This window comes from Lissotriton vulgaris, chromosome 3_1 (assembly GCF_964263255.1).
Source record: "Lissotriton vulgaris chromosome 3_1, aLisVul1.2, whole genome shotgun sequence".
NCBI classification, from domain to species: domain Eukaryota; kingdom Metazoa; phylum Chordata; class Amphibia; order Caudata; family Salamandridae; genus Lissotriton; species Lissotriton vulgaris.
In genome coordinates, this window is record NC_141689.1 from 810,343,586 (window position 1) to 810,366,511 (window position 22,926).

The window sequence follows — 22,926 nt, forward strand, 5'->3', positions numbered from 1 at the left end:
TACACAATGGGCATCACAGGATGTTTATTTTTCAAGAATTTGTATTCATCCATGGAGATAAGACCCATACTTCTCCATGCCATCAAGTTGGTATAAAGTAAATTCCATGCCACCTTAACATCTGCCAATGTAGATCTCTTATAGCAGTTCATGTCATTTAGTTGACTCAGGGCCTCCTCCATATACATTTCTCTCAGCCAGAGTACAACATTCCCGCCTTTGTCTGACTGGCGGATGACCACATTGATGTTCTTTTGCAATTTTTTAACCAACTGGATATATGCAAAATCCGGTATTGGCGTCTTTTTTGGTCCTTGACTCCCTTCAGGTGTTACTGCCTGAGATCTTGAGCAACCTTCTCGTGGAAAATGTTATTTTTCAACATTAAAGGACAGAACGTACATTTGGGTTTAAATGTTGTGGGTGCTGTCCCCACCCTTGTTCCTTGGTTCAGGTTAGATGGCGCCTGCGTATTCTCAGCCTGCATTTGCAATAAATCTTTGGTTCAGACCTGTGCAATGTGTGATATTTGCAAAGCTTGAGTTTGCAGACATACTTATAAATATCAACACGGGTCTCAGCATAGTTAAAATTGCTGCTAGCGCTATATGGGAGACCTAAAGCAAACATATTGTTTTCTTTTTGAGAAAGTGTTCAGTTGGTGAGATTGACAACAGTCTGTGAATCATTTACCAATGTATAATAACTTACTTGCGCTTTGATTGTTTGCTTGGCTCTCTGTATGTTGGCTTTGTATTCGCGTTGTTGTTGTTTGTGACAGCTCCGCCTAGCGCTGCATTTCCTGTTTGCTCTTTGCTTGTATTGGCATTTCTGACACCAGAGCGAAGAGTCTGCCTCCGATCCTGGTGCATGTAGTCCAATACCTGCGCCAGGGTGAATTTCCGAAACTCCAAGCGTTGCGCCCTCTGCTGATCACTATCTGACTCGCTGTCCACATTTAAGCTCAGGTCTGATACAGATGAAACCTCCGGAGGGTCTCAGTGCCCCAGTTGTTCTACAGTAGGTATCTCCGGTGTCATTTTGTTTTTTACCTTAACACTATCATATTTTTTAGCAAATGTAAAGATTTGCCCATGGTCACTTTGAAATTTAAAGTTTTTTTTTCTTTTGATAATTTCTTCGTCACTCTGTAGTCACAATATCATCTCTTCACGCTATTTGAGAACCAAAGGATTACTCTGCAGTTTGTCAATTCCCTCATTCAGTGCATCTATTTGACTCTGCAATTTGACCCGGTCACTCTCGGCGTATTTTACTAGAATTTCTACTAGATGCCGAGAGGACTCCAGGTTGCATTCTGCCCATTCTGAAAGCATGCAGGGGTCCGAGTCCTGGTATAACGGTGCAAATATCTTATCGTTTTTTGAGCCTTTACCCGGTCGTAGGTTGGTGTAGGCTCTAAGTAGTCTGTTACAGAAGACCGAGGCAGAATTGAGGTGCCGCAGAAATCCAGAACATATCCAGTTCTAAAGAAGTGAGGAACAGGAGAAACGGAAGCTCCTACAAATACAACTAAAAGCACAGACCAGCCAACACTGCTTCGAGCCTACACCACCCTACGACCAGGTAGAGTCTCAAAAAAAGATAAGATATTTGCGAGGGAAAACGGAACTAGTTAGGGAGATTTCCCTAGGATAGAAGAAAAGCTACACCTAAAGCACATCCCAAAGAAAGAGAACAACACCAAAGGTTTTTAATTATACATGTGGAGAATTATCCGCTTTTAATGCGAAGAAAGCAGCTTCCCATATTGTAAAGAATCTGTAGCAAATTACCTAGAGAAGGATACCAATAATACCTTGAATGGTGACCCCAAAAGAACATTTCTTGTCCTGAAGAAGGTGTGCCGATATCCATTGGTTTGAAACACCGAAACGCCTTGACGCATTGTTTTTATTATAGAATCGAAGTTGAGCCTAGGAAGCCTCAGATACACACGAATTTGTGGTACTGCAGGTCTGATGAGAAAAAGATAAAGGGCGATTGGATCTGGGTAAACTGTAGCAACGGCATCAGAGCTACCAAAAGAAGGGGGTTGTATTTAGAAATAATTGTGGTGTGATGATCTAACAGTAGGTCACTGAAAATGTTTTTTTAATTTGCCTGTCTTTGATGATATATTGTGGACAACTTATCCAAATGTTATGTATTGTATTTTGTAATGTGTTTTTTAATATATATGTTTTCAGGAATTTTTCTGGAATTTTAACAAAATTGATGATTGTGAAGGAAAAGGCCCTTTTTTCCTGTTTTTAAGTAAAATAAAGATTGTAAACGTTACATTTTAGCGTGTTAGTGATATTTGAAGTTTATAAAGCGTGCTTGATGAAAGGGAGGTATAAGGAGGAAGTGATATAAAAACAATAGTACAGTGGGTTTCCAGGGATATTCCTGTGGCTTTCCTTGTCTATAGTACTCTGCTCCGTGGAACACGTGGGGTCTTCTCTCTTTCCTAAACTAAGATCTGATTTCAGCCGAAAGTCAGTATTCTTGCCCAAATCGCGCACACTCCTCAATGGGGCTCCTACCACATAGAGCAATTAGGGCAGAGCATAGGTCCTCCGGCCAGCCGACCTCCGACCCAACTCCGCCACGCCACTTACCCGCAGCTTGTAGCACTTCCACTGCCCCGGGACAACCACAGCTGCTCCTCCTCGGAGAACGAAGGATTCTGAAAACAGAATCGCTGCTTCTTGCCGCACGTCCCTATATATATATATATATTGTAAAACATTATGAAAAGGGGGTCAGGGTATTCCTACCATGCCCCCTTTTCTTGATTGTTTATAAACCGAGTCCCAAGATGGCTGCCAACACTTCCTGGTTGAAGTGTTGGTAGCCAATCAACTTTTAGTGGAATCCACGAGTCCACTGCTAGGTCTTGCGTCCGTAGATATCTATATTTTTTAAAGTAAAAAATCTCGAAAACTACTCAAGGGATTTACACCAAACCACAAAAGGCATGCTTTCTGAAACACATCTGGAGTAATTCTGTTCAGAAGTTCGGGCTGTAGTTGTGTTAAAAATCCCTATGGGAAAATGCACATGTAAAATGTGTTTTGGGACCCCATTTTTTTCTCGGCACACGCTTGACAGAAAGCAAATAACCCCACTGAGCAGGCAGCTTTCTACCCGTTCAAGAAGGACATTCTACTTTTTTGCAAATCATGTCTGCCACGCATTGCAATGCAGATACAACAGGGAAAATAGGGCAGACCAACCGCCACTGTAACCTGTTGGACCATTGGTAGATGAGCCTCCAGTTTGGAAGTTCAAACTTGAGAAGCAAGCAGATTTCCACTGTTGTAAATTTCCCCCAGTTATAACAGAGTGGATGTGTTACAACTTTGATGAGGCTAACTCTATTTCTGAATATGACCTTAAGCCTTCAGTCTGTCGGGCACAGGTATCGTAGTGATGGTTTGTTTCCACTAGGCCAACTTAGATAAATGCTTGACTTAGGGCACATTACCAAAAGCAAAGGTCTACTGCGATTTCAGAATTTGGCACTTATTTTGGCTAAATGGTGCATCACCATGGCCTGGCAGTTGGACACAGCACCCCGGCTGAAATGCTGGCAAACAGACATGCTTTGCTGGGCTCACGCCGAGCTTATGGTAAGCAAACAATTGCCTATGAGACGTGAAGGACCAAATTCTTTAGAATGATGGACCGCTTACCTAGACAATCTTGAGTCAGTGCCGGATAAATATCCCTTTTGATTGTCTGCTTTTACACCATGGAAGGTAACACACAAGGGAGTCCCATTCATTTAGACATTGCCGCCATGCTGTTCCATCTTACTGGTTTGAGTGATGAACCCATTTTCATGGTCTTGCCTGACGGTATGCTAGGACTTGAATCGGTAACTGTTAAGAGGTGCTGCTATGAGTCTTTGAACATTTATCAAGATTATTACAAGTTTGAACTCTGCACTCTACACGGACACACACACACACACACACACACACACACATGGGTGAGGGAGGAGGTGGGAAGTTGTATCTATTGTTAAGACTGACTGTTCAGATTAACGTTCAATAGAACATATTCGAGGTATTGACCGGTGATGGTAGACAATATACTCAAGACCCACTAATGGCACATATTTTGTTCTTTAATGAGGCAGACTTTTTTCCACTCTCGAATGTGGGAGTCAACTGGGTGAGGGGGACATTCTACAATGTAACTATACCTGGTTGCTGACTGGTCACATATGACGCTACTGATCATGGCTGCCTTACTTTCCCACAACGGGTGATTTATGTCTGCTATTAATGTTCTTCATGTCAAATGCATCAACGTGAAGAAAATGCAATAAATATATATGTTATAAAGTCTTCAGTCTATGGGCAAGATGAGATGGTCTGTTATGCGCCATCACTAAGCTTCTTCAATCTAAAATGTTTTCGACAAGAGGTCTATAAAGTCTCTGCAAAATAGGTAAATGCCTATGCGCCTGAGGAGTTTGTCCTTGGAATGCTCTACATATTCATATGTGAGCGATCACGGGTTACTGAAAATGAAGATTAAGTATTAACATCTTTCAATGTCAAGGTCAAGAGAAATATTGTAGTAGTGTGCTCTAGATACATATTTCCTTCACTCGTTCATCATGCAAATATTCTGTTAGATTAGACACATAAGAAACACCAGTACAGTACAGTACCATTTGTTGATCATAAACACACCTATGTTGAGTAAATTAGACCACTGCAGCAGGATGAAACAATAATGCTTAATGTGGTGCAAAGTTCATCCAGGCACCAGAAGTTAAATAAGGTATAACTGCAATAATACGTGGAGCATTCCGCTATGAATGTAATGCTAAGAATAGAAACAGCATTAATTTACCGTGCAGCCATAAACGCAGATTTGACAAGAGTGAATCAATCGCTCTCATCCAATCCGGTAACCATGACAACAGAGTGCCAACTGGATGCATAGTGAAAGTGTAAGAAAGCGAATCCCAGGTATTCTTGTGGAGATGGTGAATCTTTATCGAGGAAATAAAAACTTCTTCACCAGACGCTGTAAATAGAAAATCCAGTAAGTAAAAGACAATAGCATGGCATTTATTTTGCAGTATACGGTCTAGTAATACCCTGTTCTAGTAATGCACCATTAGAAAGTGTGACTAGTACCGTTACATTAGACCAATCATTATTAATTAAATGAAGGAAATCACCATACAGCCTGCCAGTTAGAAGAGGTCAGAGTAATTAACATTGCAAAAGCTAATAAGGTCAAATGAAAGTTGCATCTCTATGCTGCCTGCCTACAATATGAACTCAAGCATCATGACACAGGAATTAACACACAACTGGGCCCATATGTACTAATGTTTCCAGCAACGCAGCAACACAGCAAGCAAAGTTACTGTGCTGTCGAAAATGGAGAGAGCGGACATGTGCCATATCTCTTACGGTATGGCATGCTTCTGCTCTCTTCTAGGGCTTAAGCAACTGTGTGCTGCCTTACAACAAAGCAGGCACACTTCAGGCATGCCACAAGTTTGCCGGCGTTATAGGCAGGATTGTTTTTCAGCAGGAAATTATACTTTTCTGCACAAAAAGAAACATGAAAGGGGATTTTCCTCCTTCTGAATTTGGTATAAAATTGATAACGCATATAAAGAGGAAATAGTGAAAAGAAAAAGGTTTTTCTCGTTGTTACGCCATCTTCTGATAGGAGTACCAATCTGATGCAATCCTAAACTTAACAAACCTTGGTAAAACTGGAATTGCATCAAATCCATGGATGGAGGCAAAGGAATGCCATGTTCCACCGATGGAAAGCCTACCATCTGAAAATGTGATGTAACGCAGTGCAGGCTGCTGCATTACATTTGTTGCAAAAGTCATGCAAGGTGGCACAAATTGCTTCTTGTGTTGCTTTATAACTCTGAAAGAAGGATTTGAACGACCTTGCGTCACTTAGCATGATGCAAGGGCAACATAACTCCTTTATAAATCTGCCCTTATTTGTAGACATTCACCGAGCACTGTAAGGCAAGAATCCAATGAGGTGAAAGTATCTGTTAGTCACCCTATGAACTATTCAAGTGTTGAAAGAACAGTATTAAGAAAGTTAATTGTTCCTTCTGTCATCTCTTTGTATCTTTATTAGCATAAAATAAGGCCAGGATGTAATTATCTAAGTCACGATTCACAAATGTTCCTTTTGAAAATGCAGAAACATCTAGCTGTTGTATTGATTCTAAGTTTGAGGTACATTTCTGACTTTTATGAATTTACAAGTTTATAAAATTAATGAATCTCTAGGACAAGACATACTAAGCCGTTTTGCATCCACAACCCCTATGATTTGCACAATCACAGGATCATGATTGCAAAACAGGCATTTTGAATGCACAACACCCATTTTATAGTTTGGAAAAGTGTTTCCAACTTGTAAAATGGGTTCTGTGACCCATACCAAATCGCATTTTGGACAGAGGTGAAAGGGGCGTTCCTTTCAAATTGCTATTCGGTATTAAATTTATCAATGGTTTGGAACTTCAAATCCTATTGCAAGCAACTGACCAGTTACTGAATCCTCAAAGGAGGTGGTGACTGATGTTGTTTGTTTTGTTATTCTTTATTTCAGCTTTGTTGCCATAAAAGAAACAATGCATATACATTACAATTAAAAGGGAATAGAAACAATACAGCATGGAACTTTAAAACCATTAGCTAAAACGATTCATTTCATATTAGAGACAATCAATGCACAGACAACAATAAAATTCAGTGGTGGACTCCCCACTAATTACTTGAGGGTAGACCAATTCTATCTCTAGAGTTGACCCCAATTACAGTTGGATTCACAGTTTTTTCCTTTGGAAAATAATAGAATTTAAAAATCTACTAACACTAAATAATAATGGTTGGGTTTTGTTAGTTGTAAAAATTCTCAAAGCCTGTGTACATGATCTCACGCCTAACAATAGGCAAATTGGTTTAATCCATCTTTTCCTGGCCTGTGCGTACGCAGGACACAAAAAGAGGATATGTTGCTCGTTTTCTATCTGGTGGCATTCGCACATGGAGCAGAATTCATCTGTCACTGTGGATGAAGTGTATGAGCCCCTAACCCAACGTGCCAAAGTTGACTTTATTAAGAGGTTTCCATATCTAAATTTTAAAAATAAAGTTTTGGCAAGAGGGGGCTCTATTTCATCCATAAAAGTTTCAAATAATGGTACGTCCTTAAAAGTGAGGAATTTAGTTACTAAGGTCCCACCAGTTGGAGCACTTATGATCATGTTAACAATAAAGGTCCAGAAGGCCCTTTTTAAAATTAGTTTCGAGTTGGATGGTAGTTGGTCCGGGTTCTCCCAAAAGTGTTTCAGACCTATTTTAATAAACCAAGTTTTGACATGTGTTAACCACAGGATAACTTTTAAATTATCAAGCTCATTAATTTCTTTTAGCCCGTCCCTGTAGTCTTGTAATTCAGGTACCTGCCATAGTCTAACCCACAGCAACAATGGGCGTATTATGATGTGGTGGTCAGTCCTTTTGATGTTTAGGTCAAATTGGAGGGGCACTAGGGGAGTACCTCTCGGGACCCTTACCAAACTTCTCATAAAATTATTGTCCAAGAGACTGATTTGCAAAGGGGCAGGTTTTCCCTTGATTCCCCTTCCCCTTTGGGATCGAGGTTGCGTACTGATGGAGACTAGCCAGCTGCCCGAGGACTACGGCTGCTCCCCCCAAAGTTTATCAAAAAGGTAAACCTTTTTTAAAATCATCACTGGGCCCTTTAAGAAACAAGTGCTGATTTAAAAAAAAGGTTTTGTTTTAGAATGTGATCACAGGAATGGTATTCTGCTGCCCCTTGCAAACCATCACAGGTATCACAGACTGAAAATTGTAAAAATTGGATTATTATTTTTGATTGGTAGCTGTCCACCTCAAGGAATAAACACAACTCTTATAAAGATAAACCCTCAAAGTCACTAAAGTAACTGGAGCACAACCCTCTGATAGCTATAGCAAAGAGGCTTAATTTATGGGATTTATGCGGTACTAAAATAGTAGGAAAGTAAGAAAACAGCAATGAAGTGGAGTAACATTTGATAACAAAATGAAACGTAAATGACACAAATCTAATAAGGAAAAAAGGAAATATGAAGTTTTAAGTGGAAATATTGCAAACGAAATCACAAACCACCAATGATAGCCTATGGAAGCAGTAGACAAAGCAAACACAAGGAGATGATGGATGGAACGCTGAAACTTTTCAGACACTTACTCCAAGTCACAGACCTGGGATGATCCCATCATTGTTCTTTAGCTCACTTCACCACCCCAGTTCAGACACAGATATTTGCAAATCAGTCTTGACCCTGTGCCTCATGGAAACAGTCCAACCCGAACTATCAGTCCAGGTCTTTCCTGGACCGGAAACAAGCATCCTTGAACCGGTTTCAGGCCAACAGCCCTCACCAGCAAGGCTAGCTTGAATACAGTGGCAAAGTGAGCAAGGGACCCACGTCAAGGCATACCCTGCCAACTTAGGGCGAACACAGCAAACACAAGGAGATGAAGGACTTTTCAGACACTTTTCAGACACTCACCCCCAGTCACAGAGCAGGCTGGACTATTCCCATGAGGCACAGGGTCAAGACTGATTGAACTGGGGTGGTGAAGTGAGCTAAAGAACTATGATGGATTCATCCCAGATCTGTGACTGGTGGTGAGTTTCTGAAAAATCATCTCCTTGTGTTTGATTTGTTCGAATACATTTTATGTGATTAAGGTAATGTGCCTTTTTGATTCTGGCATTGCAGTATCCGTGCAAATTCCTTCTGAAAATGAGCTCTCCTTTCGCTTTCTCTCCCTTGTATAGACATTAGTAAATATCTGTCCATAATAAATTAACCCACTCACATAACTAGATAATGGAACAAAAGTAAACCAATTTGAGTTTGCACTCTATGATTAGAGTTATCTTGTCAAATATGAACAGATGTGTCAATGAAACACGTCTCTAAAAAGAAAATGGGCATGACTATCATCTTTAGACCAAGCTGTTGTCGGATGATTTCATATAATTATGAACAAGCAGAAATAAACCACTTTTCCTAGCATTATGTGGGAAAATGGATGTCTTCTGCCAAATATTGTGTATATATGTAATATTGTATATCGAAGTCTATATATGTGTATGTGTTTTTATGGAGAATTGTCATATATTGTCATTTGAAAAGGTATATAGTATCATTATTTTGTTGGCCTGAAGAAGTCCTGAGACGGGATGAAACGCGTTGGCTGCGTTTTGAAGATTTAAAAAGAATAAAGGATTTGAAAATGTAACATTATGTCTCCTTGAAATTATTTGTGACTATTTTGAATGTGAAAGACTAATTTTGATGTTCAATTAAAATTATTGGATACAGTGTGTGCTGATCATCCTGTTGTTAATGCATGTGTGAATTGTATTCACTAACGTGGGAAATAAGAGGCTTTTGCCATGATCTTTGCACCACATAAACAGCATTCCTACAGTGTAACAAGTGCGGTACCGTATGTCTAGTGGCTCTTAGTAAATCTTTAAAAACAGATGTGTGACTGGGGGTGAGTGTCTGAAAAGTTTCAGTGCTCCGTCCATCATCTCCTTGTGTTTGCGCAGTAGACAGGGACCCAGGCACAATTTGAGGCTGACTGTGATGGAGCCTTGGACAAATACAATGAGTGGCTGGGCTTTAACATTATACAGATATGGTAATATTAATTACTATGCAGCCTTTCTTGTGGACCACAAGGCCTATTTAGGGGTGATTTATTAATATTTAAAAAGAACGTCTTCACCTCTAAAAAAGAGATATTTTGAAAGGTTTCACTGCAGGTTTCAACAGTAGCAGTCAACGTCAGACTACACCTTCTAGGCATGTAACCATGTTTGACCTGCCATTATTGTAGATGGCACAAAAGATGCTGCAATCCACAATTCTCATTTAACTTCCAGGTCCCGGGTGTATTTTTTAAACCATATACTATTAACTTAAGGCACATTAGTCTTGTTTAGCAGTGATAAAGTGCATAGAGTTCCACAGCCAGTAAAAGTAGGTTTCAGAAAAAGGTGAAAGATACAGTGGAGAGAGATCAACATTACCAATTACATATATAATGTCTGGTGTTGCAGATGATACTTCTACTATACCTCATACATGTGTGACTGTAACAATAGGTTGGTAAATGTCTTGACATGCAAACACTGTGCAAGCCTCAGCTTTCCACACTGTACTAATCTGATATTGCTCTACAACACTCATCACAAACACTAAAACATAGGTTAGCCATGTGATGACTGAAAGAACAACAGCGTTCACTAATGTGTACCTAGACAAAATAGAATAAACATGTAATGATGACAGTGTGTGTATGTCCTATGGCCACCACCATGAATGTGCAATGCCACTCATATTTGATAGGAGTTGCTATCCTCATCACAGCACATTTACTGTGTGTCACAATCCACAAAATAACTGATGCAACTCTTATGAATAGAGTGTGTCAGTGATCTCAACAAGCATTCCCAATACATGCAAAGCGACCTAAAATAATTACACCCTCAAAGGCAAATACAATGTGTTCAGAAGTTCCAAAATGCAAATGGTATCACAATGAAGAGGCAACACCTACCTTGAAAATGCTACACAACCATATAAAAAATTGATAAGTAAACAGATGTAATGTAGGTACTCGTTAGCACTACACCTGTCAACATTTATATATATTTTCAAGCATAGTTGAACACAGATAAGAGCATGCATTCCTAGGAAATAGTCATGTCCATGTCACATAGTATCGTCTGTCACCAGGAATCTGCACAACTCTCATCAACACACAAATATATCATATGTGTGTCACATCATCCTTTGCTGCCATCTCCTCAAACATTCATGCACATATGGGCCCAAAAACATAGTGAGACATAAGCAACTTTTTCAACAGCATGCAGGACCCAAATCTAAACATTTCCCCATGTGAAAGGACGTAGCTAATGTGTTGAAACTACTTAGGGCCATATTTACCAGGGTATAACGCCACCTGAACATCATTTTCAGTGACATTCTTATGGCAAACTCCTCTTCTCCTGATTAACAAAGTTGTGTCAAGCCAGGTAATGTGGATGAATGCGCCATTGAAATTAAGGCACATGTACATGCTCCACTTAGCATGAAAGGGCGGGTTCAAAGTGTGTTGCAGTAGGTCTGCCGCTGCAACATACTTAGCCTCATGATGTTCCCTCAGATTTACTAATCTGACGCTGCACCAAAATATGTAACAACTCTGAAAAGAAAGCTTAAGAAGGGTAATACCAGGATAAATCATTGCATTTTCCTCACATTTTGCTCTTCAAATGTGTGATGCATGCTGCTGCACACATTAAAATAGCAAATTGCCATTCAGAATTGTTAGGTGTATCCTATGAAAGAAATATCTGAAGCTGGTGTTCTGCACAAATTGGTGACACTATGCTATATTTTGTCTGAATCCACAGGGATGAGATATATGTACCGTATTCATGGCGCAACTCTGTGCATGCCCTTGCGCTGGTGCCAACAAATCTGAGCAGTGCCAGTGTAGGAACACTTACACAATGTAGCAAGGATGAATGCTCTGATTGGTTGTTGCTTTAGTGCATGATGGGACACCTTCCTACAAAAGAATAATCTAGGAAAGAGAAATTGCCTCATTCAAGTGTGCTGCATAGTGCAGCACACATGGAATGAGCAGAATGGCAGGAGAACGTGAGACATTTCTCCTTGTCTTGCCTGTCTAATGTCGCATTCTCAGAGCTGTCAAAGTTGCCACAGCCCCAGATGTTTAAATATGGAGTTGCATCAAAAGCTATGGATGTTGTGGTGGAACGTCCAACCCAACACCAATTTTACAATATTTCTATTAGTGGACTGTTGTTATAAAGTGAATATAAACAAGGTAGTGTTAATCCATGTTAAGTGGCTTTGCGCCTCCCTGTAAAAATGGGAATGGCTTTAACACCACCAGAGCATAAACAAAAGTGATGTTTCATTGGCGTTTGTGTCTTACATGCATGCCTCCAAATCTATAGCACAAGTAGTAAATGCTTGGATGGCACATGTGTGTGTCTCAACCCCATGACAGTGGTACACACCTTACTGGAATTGGGTAAGTACAGAGAGGGGTGAGGCAGGGATGTATCCTTGCCCCTCTCCTTTTTACCCTATATATAAATGCACTCGAGCCAGTGCTTTCCACTCTGGGGACTGACGTTCCGCGTGCAGGAGAGACTAACATCCCCGTCCTCCTGTACGCGGACGACGCAGTTCTATTGGCCCGAACGGGTGTGGCGCTAAATAAGTTATTGGTTTCCTTCGGGGATTTTAGGACATCCATAGATTTGAAAATAAACACACAAAAATCTCATGTCATGATTACAGGACTCAAGGGCAAGAAAAGGAAACCCATAACTTTCAGTTGCACAGGAAAGGAAGTACAAAGGGTTTCTTCCTTTACCTACCTGGGCGTGATCTTTGATGACAAAGGAAACTGGGGCGCCCAACACAAGTCCAAATCAAACGCAGTCACCAGATCGGCTGCAGCCCTCTTGAATTTTTCCAAAAGATTGGGGTCACGCCAATTAGAAGCTATTCTTAAGGTATATAATGCTAAATGCCTGGCAATCGCCACCTACGGAGCTTCAATATGGGGATATACTAACCCAGTTAACATTCAGAGGGCGGAAAATAGATTTTTTAGATCACTACTTTCCGTCCCCCAGTCTACTCCCACTTTTACCGTCCACTCAGAGTTAGGCACTGGGTTTGTTTCAGAACAAACACAAAAATTGCCCCTGTTATTTCCTGGTTAAAAACTTGGCTAAATGAGGAAATTTCCTTAAACCATCAAATCCTCAAAGATTGCCTGGCAATGGATGGAGCCCTAAAGATCCCATGGCTGACTTACGTAAAAACCATGTTATCCCAGGTGGGACGTACTGATCTTTTTGATTCCCCCGATAGCATAAAAAAGGAAGATGTCAAGATGATTAAAACATCATTGATAAGTACTTTTACTGCAGAGCGGGAGGAAATAGAGCTTAAAAAATCCACTGTTAGAAGAAATTATGCCCTCATTACTGTCCCAGGCTCAGAACCCTACCTGGTCTTTGTTAATAAACCATTTCACCGTTTTCTTTTAACTAGGTTTCGTCTAAACCTGATTCATTTTCTGTTAGGCACCTACACTAGATGGGATACACCTGATAACACAAACCCTTGTGATTGTGATCATTTTTCACCTCAGGACACTTTACATTTTATTATGTCCTGTGATCATTACGCACAAATCAGGAGAAAATATCTTTTACCAATCCTTCGAGAGGCAGGCTTTTTACAGGTTAGGCCAGCACTCTTATATTTGCAACTTTTGCACAATGTACGAATAACTTTTCACGTTGCAAACTTTCTAGTAGCAGGAGTCCGTATAAACAAAAGACGTAACAATGAAAGATAAGGATATACCCTAAACGGAATCTCTTAAAAATATTTTAATGGACTGTAATGTTTTAAACCTTTTATATGAATTGATTTTTTACTAAGGCCAATCTAGTATGATGCATACCTTGTATATATATATATATTTTTTTTAATTAACAATTAATGAAATTTGTTGGATGTATGATGTACGATATATTATGCAGAAATATTTATTGTTGTACTTTAATGTGTTTCTCTTTTTTTTATGATCTGTACCCTGTGTCTTTTTATGATTTTCAAAAATCGAATAAAAGTGATTGACTGACTGACTGACTGGGTAAGTACTTGTTACATATATAGTCACACATATTACATATGGAAGTCAGTTTAACTTTTACAATTGCATGCATTGCCAATTAAACAGTGTGAAGTATAGTGCATCATGATTTTGTGAAGTCTTTAATGTTGGGAAGCTATACACATTTTAAACCAAAGACATCTGCCCAAGGAAAGCTGCATACACAACGTATGTCACATGCCATAGCCATAGACTCCTGCCAGGCATGCAACAGCTAAACAATGGTACCCTTACAGGTCAAATACCCCTTAGCGTTAATTTATTTTACCACATTACACGTAAGCGTGACGCTTTCATAGCCGCAATACAAAAAATTGAAAAGTACATGAGTTGTCAATCAAAAATCTAGTTGTAGTGTGTAGCCTGCTGTCCCTGTCAAGTCCTGTGTTGCGTATTTGTCATGTTTTTTTCCTTTGTACTCTTGTCTTGTCGGGTGTCTGTCTACAGGGTGTATAGTTAATTATTAGTTAGTTAGGGTTAGTTTAGGGTAGTTTTTAATTTCGTAGTGGGTATAGAACAGTGGAGGAAGATGTTGAAGGAAGGAAGGGAGGGAAGGGTATTGGAGAATGCATTTGGGGCATTCCTCTGGCTGGTGAACTTTTACCTCCCCAGGATTGTTGAGAGTGGGGTACGTGTTCTTGTGTGCTACACTGTCATGATCTAGAAAGTGCACTGGGACTGTATCCACAGGCACATGCTGCACATCTTTGGTGTGGACAGGACGATCCGCCAACTAAAACATCAGTGGCAGGATTGCATTAGGTGGGAGGGCAAGCGATTGGTCAACCTGGACACCATCATTGGCAGGCAAGGTGGTAAATATAGAACAATTATTGCCTGCCTTCACATGGTGTATCCCATGTATACAACTTTATACTATGTTGATATCTCAGGTCGGAAACAGCCTGAAGACTCCATGTCTTCTGTGGCCAATAGATATGTGCAACGTGTTGTGTTGTGTCATGTCATTCTGACATGGGGGCATGTGTACACAAAATGCACAGACTGTGGAGCTATGGCAAAGGCAGATTTAATACCCAGTCTATCAAAGGAGATCATAAAGAGCCCAGATGGTACTGGAATGGGCCTGTGATATGGAGTCTCTTCATTTTTACTTTCGGACAAATGTTATCTGCTGTGTATCATTGCATGAGAAAAAACAAATGCAGATTGGGGTCACACATCCATATAGGGTCTGGGCTTTTAGGTTTGCATAAGTTGTGAGTCTAACCTTTTGATATTCCCTCACAAAAGCTGACAATCCAGTGCCACACATTGGCTTTGAAGACTGATCAGGTAGTGCTGTGCACTGGTAAAGAGTAGTGGCTAGTTGAAAAATGGCATACAAGCCACTGATGGTAAGACGTGTGTCTGTGGACACAGTTGGCAAAATTGGAAACACTTAAGAGTGAGGCAATGATCTAAAAGTCTAGGCTAAGATGGCGCCTGAGTGAGACCTCAGTTACTCACCTTCGTATCGCTCCGGACCTCTAGGAGCATTTACATCAGTGAAGTGCGCCATGGCATCGGATATTGGTATCGCTGGCATCACTGGAGCTACTGGCATTGCTGGTATACTTCAGATCGGGGGTCAGTGGAGGAGAAGAGTCACCCGCCCGGACGCCGCTGGAAGCCGTCTCATCCATCGCACTGGGAAGCGCTCCCTCGGCTGCTCCTCACCGCACTTGCTGACAGAGACAGAATCGAAGAGCGTGGAGCCAAGCTTGGGTTGCTAAGCGACCAGAACACTGAACAGAGGGAAGCTTGTACAATGGCAGCCGCTTGAGGTGGAGCACAGAACAAAACTCGCTCCACACCTCCCATTCCAACGGCACTGTCACGGTCAGAGACAAAGACCAACACCAAGGGAGATGCAGGGAAACAGAAAAACACGGTTAACTCCGTTAACTCCGGTAAGAACTGTAAGAATCTCATGAGTAATGAACCACTGGCAGTTGGAGGTAAAAAACAAACGATAATTACTAAACTGTTCGTCAAGAAACACCACACAGATTCTAGCACAGATTGCGCTGCAGAGGTGAATATGAGCAGCTTGGTTGCAAGAGAACAAAAACAAGGCTTGACCCCTGAGGACTGTTTTGTGAATGATGAGACACGAGTATCATGGGGGCTCAAGCAGTGAGCACACAGTTCTGCTATTAAATGACACTAGAGTAAACGGCAACAAACTATCACTGCAGCCGATATCAAACCAGATCAGCAGACAAGGGACATTGATGCATCGAAAAGAGAGAAACTACCGTCCGGAAACCAATTAAAAGGCACAAATGTAGCCCTCCTAGAGCACACTGCACAGGGATATCTGTCTCCAGATCCTACCGCGAACTTTTTTTCCTTAAATGAAGAATACGGTGGGTCTGAGTAGTGGGACCTCCATAGCTGCAGTAGTGACGAGGGATGTGTGGAGACCTCCACAAGTAATGGCAGTCAACGTGAAGGTAAAAAGAAACAAAGGAAATTTAAAAAAGCCTCTGAAGGGAGGAAATCTGCCCAGAATGTGGACACTGAGGAGGAGCACGAGTCAGATCTCCGTTGGGATTATTCATACACACAACCGCTCTCCTTAACCGGGAGGCATGGAGCAATGGGCACAGTCAAGAGCTCAAAGAGGGGCCAGTCACACGGAAGGAGTCATCACTAATAGCTGAGCCCACACAAACAATGATTTTGCAATCACTAAATGCATTTCACAGCAAGGTCAAATCAGTGAACTGGCTTTCCCGTGTCGCGGCGAAAAAGTTACAGGGTTCTGTGCGTAAAATCGGCAAAACATGCACCAAAATCGCCGAAAGAATGACCATTGTGGAGAGCCGAACGGAAATACTGGAAAGTACAGTGGATACTCTGAAAAACCAGGCTACATCACAAGGAAACGCGGTAACCGATATCGTGTGGAAACTCGAAGAGGCAGAAAACCGCCAACGCCAGAATAATCAGCGCATTCTTGGGATTCCAGAAAACAGTGAAGGGAGTGACATCCGGGCATTTATCATTAACTTGTTTAATAATGCATTTCCTGACCTAACGTAGTGGAACTGGGAAAAGGAAATCCAACGGGTGCACAGATTCCCACTCTCACCTCCCAAACGCCCACGCACGGATCAGACCTTCCCCAGAGTTATCCTGATATTTTTTGGCAATTGCTTATTGTGACAGGCAGTATATGATCTCGCCCGACCGAATAAAAAAAGGAACTGGGAAAGCTTCTCATTCTTTGTGAAACCGGATTTCGCACATGCCACAGTGGAGAGATGATGGAGATTACGACAGTTGATCACTCCCTTCTAGAAAGCAGGGGCTCTTGCGTTTCTCCAGAATCCAACCAAACTGAAAGTAGTATCACAAGAACGTACATTGTTCTTTACCTCAGAAATCCAGGCAGGACAAACCCTGAAAGACATCATCGCAGGGAAAACGGGGGGATGAGGGAACAATCACTGACTCTCTGTTGCAAAGTGATTAAATGGTGGTTTATCCCCTTTTTACACCTATATATATGTGTACATTAGTGTCACAACCCTTACATCTGCTCTAATGTGAATTTATCACCAATTTTTCTGGTTGGGGAGTTTTTTGTTTTTCTTTGTTAGTTTTTGCAGGGGTCCGGTATCTTTAAGATGTGTAGTGGGGAGAGGAAACAAGGGCAATATGCCAGGGCATTGCCTGTTCGTGTAGGCAGGAGGAAAGGAGAGACCTGGAGAGTGGGGGAGGTTTGTTAGACGCTATTACACAGGCTCAGGATTGAGCCTGGCAGCTTGCCAAGTGGTGGAAGGTGGGGGGGAGAGGGTGGGGAGGGGAAGGGGGAGGGGGCGGAGAAGTTCAAGGGGCTCCAAGTACAAGATGAGTAGAAAGAGAGCGGGGTGGAGGGGTCAATACATTAGAAGAATGGCAAAAAAGATGCTCATGTGGCAGAAAATCTATGAGGGCAATCATTTGTTGGTTACTCAAGCAATAACATGGCTAAGTTAAAAATTATATCGATAAACATATGTGGTCTTAATGACATAAAGAAACGACAGAAAGTGGCTATGGGGCTACAAACAATGGATGCTAGCATACTATGCTTGCAAGAGACGCAATATCTGTTGAAAACTCTAGGGTATCAAGTCATCATCACCTCAACACAGGGGGTCCGAACCAGAGGGGTGGCTATTCTAGCAAAGGGGGGGGCTCCAATTCATAAGATCAATGTCCGAAAAATTCGGGCCATCACCGAATGTCATTATAACAATGGGGTAAATAAGATGACACTATGTACTATCTATGGTAGTGTTAGTGATGACCCAGATGTCCTGCTTAGCATTTCTAATGAATTAGTACACTGGTCTCTTCCCCTGATTATATGTGGGGACCTTAATATTCATATGCCAGGAGATTGGTCGGTGGGTTCTGAGTTTAAATATCAAGGTAGGAAACCAAAGGTTTTTAGGGCTCTTAGAGTACTCTGTGTATTGCATGGACTGATCGATAGTTGGCAAGTAAATTACCCTGGGGACCCTGGTTTTACATTTTATTCCCATCCACATTCCCGACATGCACGACTTGATTATATCTTTATTTCTGAATCCCTGAACTCCACCTGCATAGTAAGGAAACTCCTGAGGGTACTTTCGGACCTCAATCAGCTTGAATTAAGCTTAGTGTACAGTAAAAACAATTCTATATTAAGGACCTGGACATTTGAAAGGGCATTTATAAGGAATGAGAAATATTGCCAACATTTAAGAGAATGATTTCCAAGCTTTTTTTAAAGGATAATATGGTGAGTGCACCTATTGAGGTGGTTTGGGATACCTTGAAGGCAGGCATAAGAGGAGAAACTCTTAAGTTCTCAGTTAGGGCCAATAAAGAAAGGAAACATTACATGGCAACATTACAACAGAATCTGGCCTGAGCGGAGGAAGATCTGATTAGAGCCACTCAAGGGGGACGGGCTACGGATAATGAAGTGGGCCGAGTAGCTATCGCTAGGAATCTGATATCAGAGAGCCTAACAGAAAAAGCCATAGTTAAAGCTGCCATCTATAGAGAGAAAATATACGAGTTAGGTGAACAAGTTGGCCATCAGTTAGCGGTTCGTACCAGTGAAGAGGCCTCAGCTAATGAAGTGAAGGAAATTAAGGATTTAGATGGTGGTGTGAGATCAGAATCATCAGAAATAAGAGCGTCATTTCAGAAATGTTATCAAAAACTATATAAAGAACCAATAAGGGAGAGGAGGATCCTGAAACATATCTAGATCTAATTGCTAGCAATAGACTTGAGAAAGAAGACCAAGATAGTCTAGATAACCCTCTCCTCTGGGAGGAAATATTGCTTGCTATGAATATGTTGGCAACGGGGAAGGCAGCAGGTATGGATGGGATCCCAACTGAGTTTTATGTGAAGTTTGCAGCTCAAAGTGATTTTGTCAGAATTATTTGATTCTATTTTTCAGGGGGGGAATCCACCTGCCTCTTGGTCGGTTGCTAAGATTGTGTTTTTTCTGAAAAAAAACAAAAATCCCCTGGAAATGGGATCTTACCGTCCCAGAACATTAATAAACGGGGATTCTAAAATGTATTCTAAACTTTTGGCAGCTAGACTGGCACCAATAATATATAAAATTGTGTCAGTTCGACAGCACGGGTTTATCCCAGGGAGATCAACGATAGACCATGTCCAAAGAGTGATTTCCCTATTTAACGATTCAGAGACAGCAGGAGACCCTATGGCGCTTATTCTGCTAGATGCGGAGAAAGCGTTCAATAGGGTCTCCTGGAAATGTCTGTGGACAGCCATGTCCCACTGTGGAATTACTGAGGGATTCATAAGGGCCATACAAAGTCTTTATATTAATCCATATTAATCCAGGGGCCAGCGTTATGGTTAAGGGGATCCTATCTGAAAGGTTTAATATCACCAGGGGGACTAGACAGGGGTGCCCATGCTCACCCCTCTTATTTGCAATTTATATTGACTCATTCATCTGTCAGCTTAAGAATCATGTGTTAATCCTATCTATTCATGTACACAATCATGACACAAAAACCCTAGCTTATGCCAAAGACATTGCGCTGGTCACTAGTGATCCTAACAGAGCTATCAATGTGATAGAGGAGGAAGCACAACGGTTCGGAACTGTTTCTGGGTATAAACTTAATTTTGGTAAAACCCTGATTGTCCTTAATGATATCATCAGGATGAGTAATAGAAGAGTGACAGATCACGCAGTGTATCTTGGTGTCAACGTAACTGCGAAAATTGAAAATATTGTTAGTATTAATTTTGACCCATTGATCTGTTGTACAAAAAAAGAACTGGCTCAACTGAATAATCTGCATTTATCCATAGGTGGTAGGTGCAATGTAGTTTAAATGCTTTTTTGCCCGGATTTTTGTATTTCCTTCGGGCAAAATGTCTGGAGTTCACTCCCCAGTTATTTAAAACTATCAAAGCAATGTTCCCATGATTCATTTGTGATTTTAAGAGACCCCGTAGAGCTCTTAGATGGATCACGTTACCATAGGAAAGAGGGGGACTAGCAATGTCCAACTTCAAACTTTATTATTGGGCAACTGTGTTGAAATATTGTGTGCCACTTATTTCTAATGAACTTAATAACCAGGTCATCCGGTCACCCAAGAATTTATCCTGGGGGTGGGAGGCGAGGGATCCTTATGGCGACATAGCAATGACGGCTACTTTAAGAAGGATAAATTCAAGACCATATCTAGTATTTACAAAGTGTGGAGAAATGTGCGTAAACTACTGGGGCTGGGTCGCTACTCATGTTACACCCCTCTGAGTCACAATAATGACATCCCGAAATTTTTCAGGATGGGTGTATGGCTAGTTGGGTCGAGGTAGGGATGCAACACCTAGGCTGTTTCTATACACTGGACGGGCTTAAGAGTTTTGAGGACTTGTGTATCGAGTATGATATCAGTCATAGGGAATTTTTCAAGTTCCTACAGATCGGAGACTTTTTATCAAAGAAAGGTGGAGGACGGTTACAATTTCAAACTAGCCAAACTATAGAAATTCTTTGTAGAAACCCTACTCCTAAAATTGGGGAAATATATCAAGAACTGAATATAATATTTCCAGATGATATGGATAAACAATCAGTAATGTGGCAGGGCAAACTCGGAATACAACCATCAATCCCCCCATATGCGTATAAACTATCTCAGACATGTTTCATGTCTATCAAATTACACGTCCAGTTTTACAAAACATTCTTTTCCCTGTATTATGCCCCCTATAAAATAGCAAAATAGGGAACTGGGAAGGGAACCACCTGCCCGCGCTGTACATTGTTTGAGGCAGATATTATCCATATGTTCGCATCCTGCATTACACTCTCTAATATAAGAACAGATATCTCTGATTTTTTATCAGAAGTATTCCAAGTCAGAATTACTATTTCAACAGAAGAGATTATATTGGGGGTATCAAAGTATAATTGACCCAAATATATGCAGGGATTGGTTTTTATAGCTATGGCTGTGTTTCGACTTTATGTAGCTTTATCATGGCTAGACAGGAATCCACCTGCGTTCTCACAGTGGAGGACTAGGCTACTTGCGACTTGTAGTTTTGAGGTGGCCATCTATAAAAATAAAGGGCTTCGTAATAAGATAAGGGGGATGGCGATATGGGAACCTCTGCTCCAGTGGATTCAAAGTCATACTTAGGGCTGGTCCATGTAAATATTTGTATATGTCATAGAGAGCTGCAGTTTAGCTGTTTTGAATCTGCTTGCTGCAATGAATTGAATTACTAATAATTTTTTTGATCAGCTATATTTTATGGCCTTCTGTATATGAGGACTTTTTTACCCCTACGATTTGTATGTAATATTTTGGAGTTGGTATTTTTTTCCTCTGCCTTTTGGTTTCTGATCTTGGTCTTCTGGGAGGGGGGTGTTGTAAAACGGAGAAAACTGGTAATAAAGACGTTTAAAAAATAAAATGAAGGATCTAATAGTTTGTCTTGACTCAATGGCACATGATGATCTGTCTTAAAAAGAACTCAGACTTACCGAAGGCAATACAAGTCTCAGCATTCAATACCCATTGGCCTCTCGAACACACACTGGACATTGTCTGTACCATTCCTCATCCAATGCACAAATTAATTATGATGCCCTTGGTTTACTAATAGTGGTGCTGGCAGTGCAAATATCTGTACAAATACAAGTGTATGGCTCAATTCTCCAGTTGTCAGAATAAAACTACCACTCCCAGAATGCACACTTCTCTGTACAGTCAATGTGCTACAGTGACCCGTTTGCTTCATGATTACTGCTGCATAGACACAGAATAGGTATATGGGGGCATAGAAACATGATGGTACAGCTCTATCTTCATTCACATCTTACTTTCAGACACATGTTGCATATAATGCACTTATCAGGTCTCTGCTGCTTATGCTCCTCCAGCTGATCATGGCGGATCAACCAAGCTGCATGCAAAACCCCCCGGTACAGTGGCAAGAGGTGGGGATGATGCACATGGTGCTGGGAAGACTGGCCCAGTAGCTCCTCAGCCTTGTGCCAGGCCCAGCGTTTTAGGTCCTCCCAGCACTTGCTGTATGCCCTGGCCTACCTGGTGTATATGCCACTGCACTGCAGTGTTCGTCAATGTTGACCCATAGTGTGGCCCACGCTGCATTACTCAGGTGGTCCTCTTGCCCCCCATTTAGCCGGGGATATTTGTTAAGCACCCCTCAGCTAAAATGTCTAATTCCATTTCAGTAAAAGGGAGTGTTTTCTCCTCATAACCCTCAGCCATTTTGGGGGAAATTAGGTTGAACTGAGCAGCAGGATGGCAGATGATCTGATCTGTGAGAGAGGATGACTCAGAATGAAAACAAAATGGCTGTCAACAACTTCCTGTGACGTATTTTCTGTCTACCACTTCCTGTAAGTCATTTCCTGTATGAGACATCACGTTGGGGGCCCATCATTTGAGGTGGAGTCAAATCTGTTGGGGCAAAAACTCAACAATGCAATAGTTAGGCCCTTTTATGATTCAGACACCCTTTCTCAAAAGCTCCGCGAAGGTCT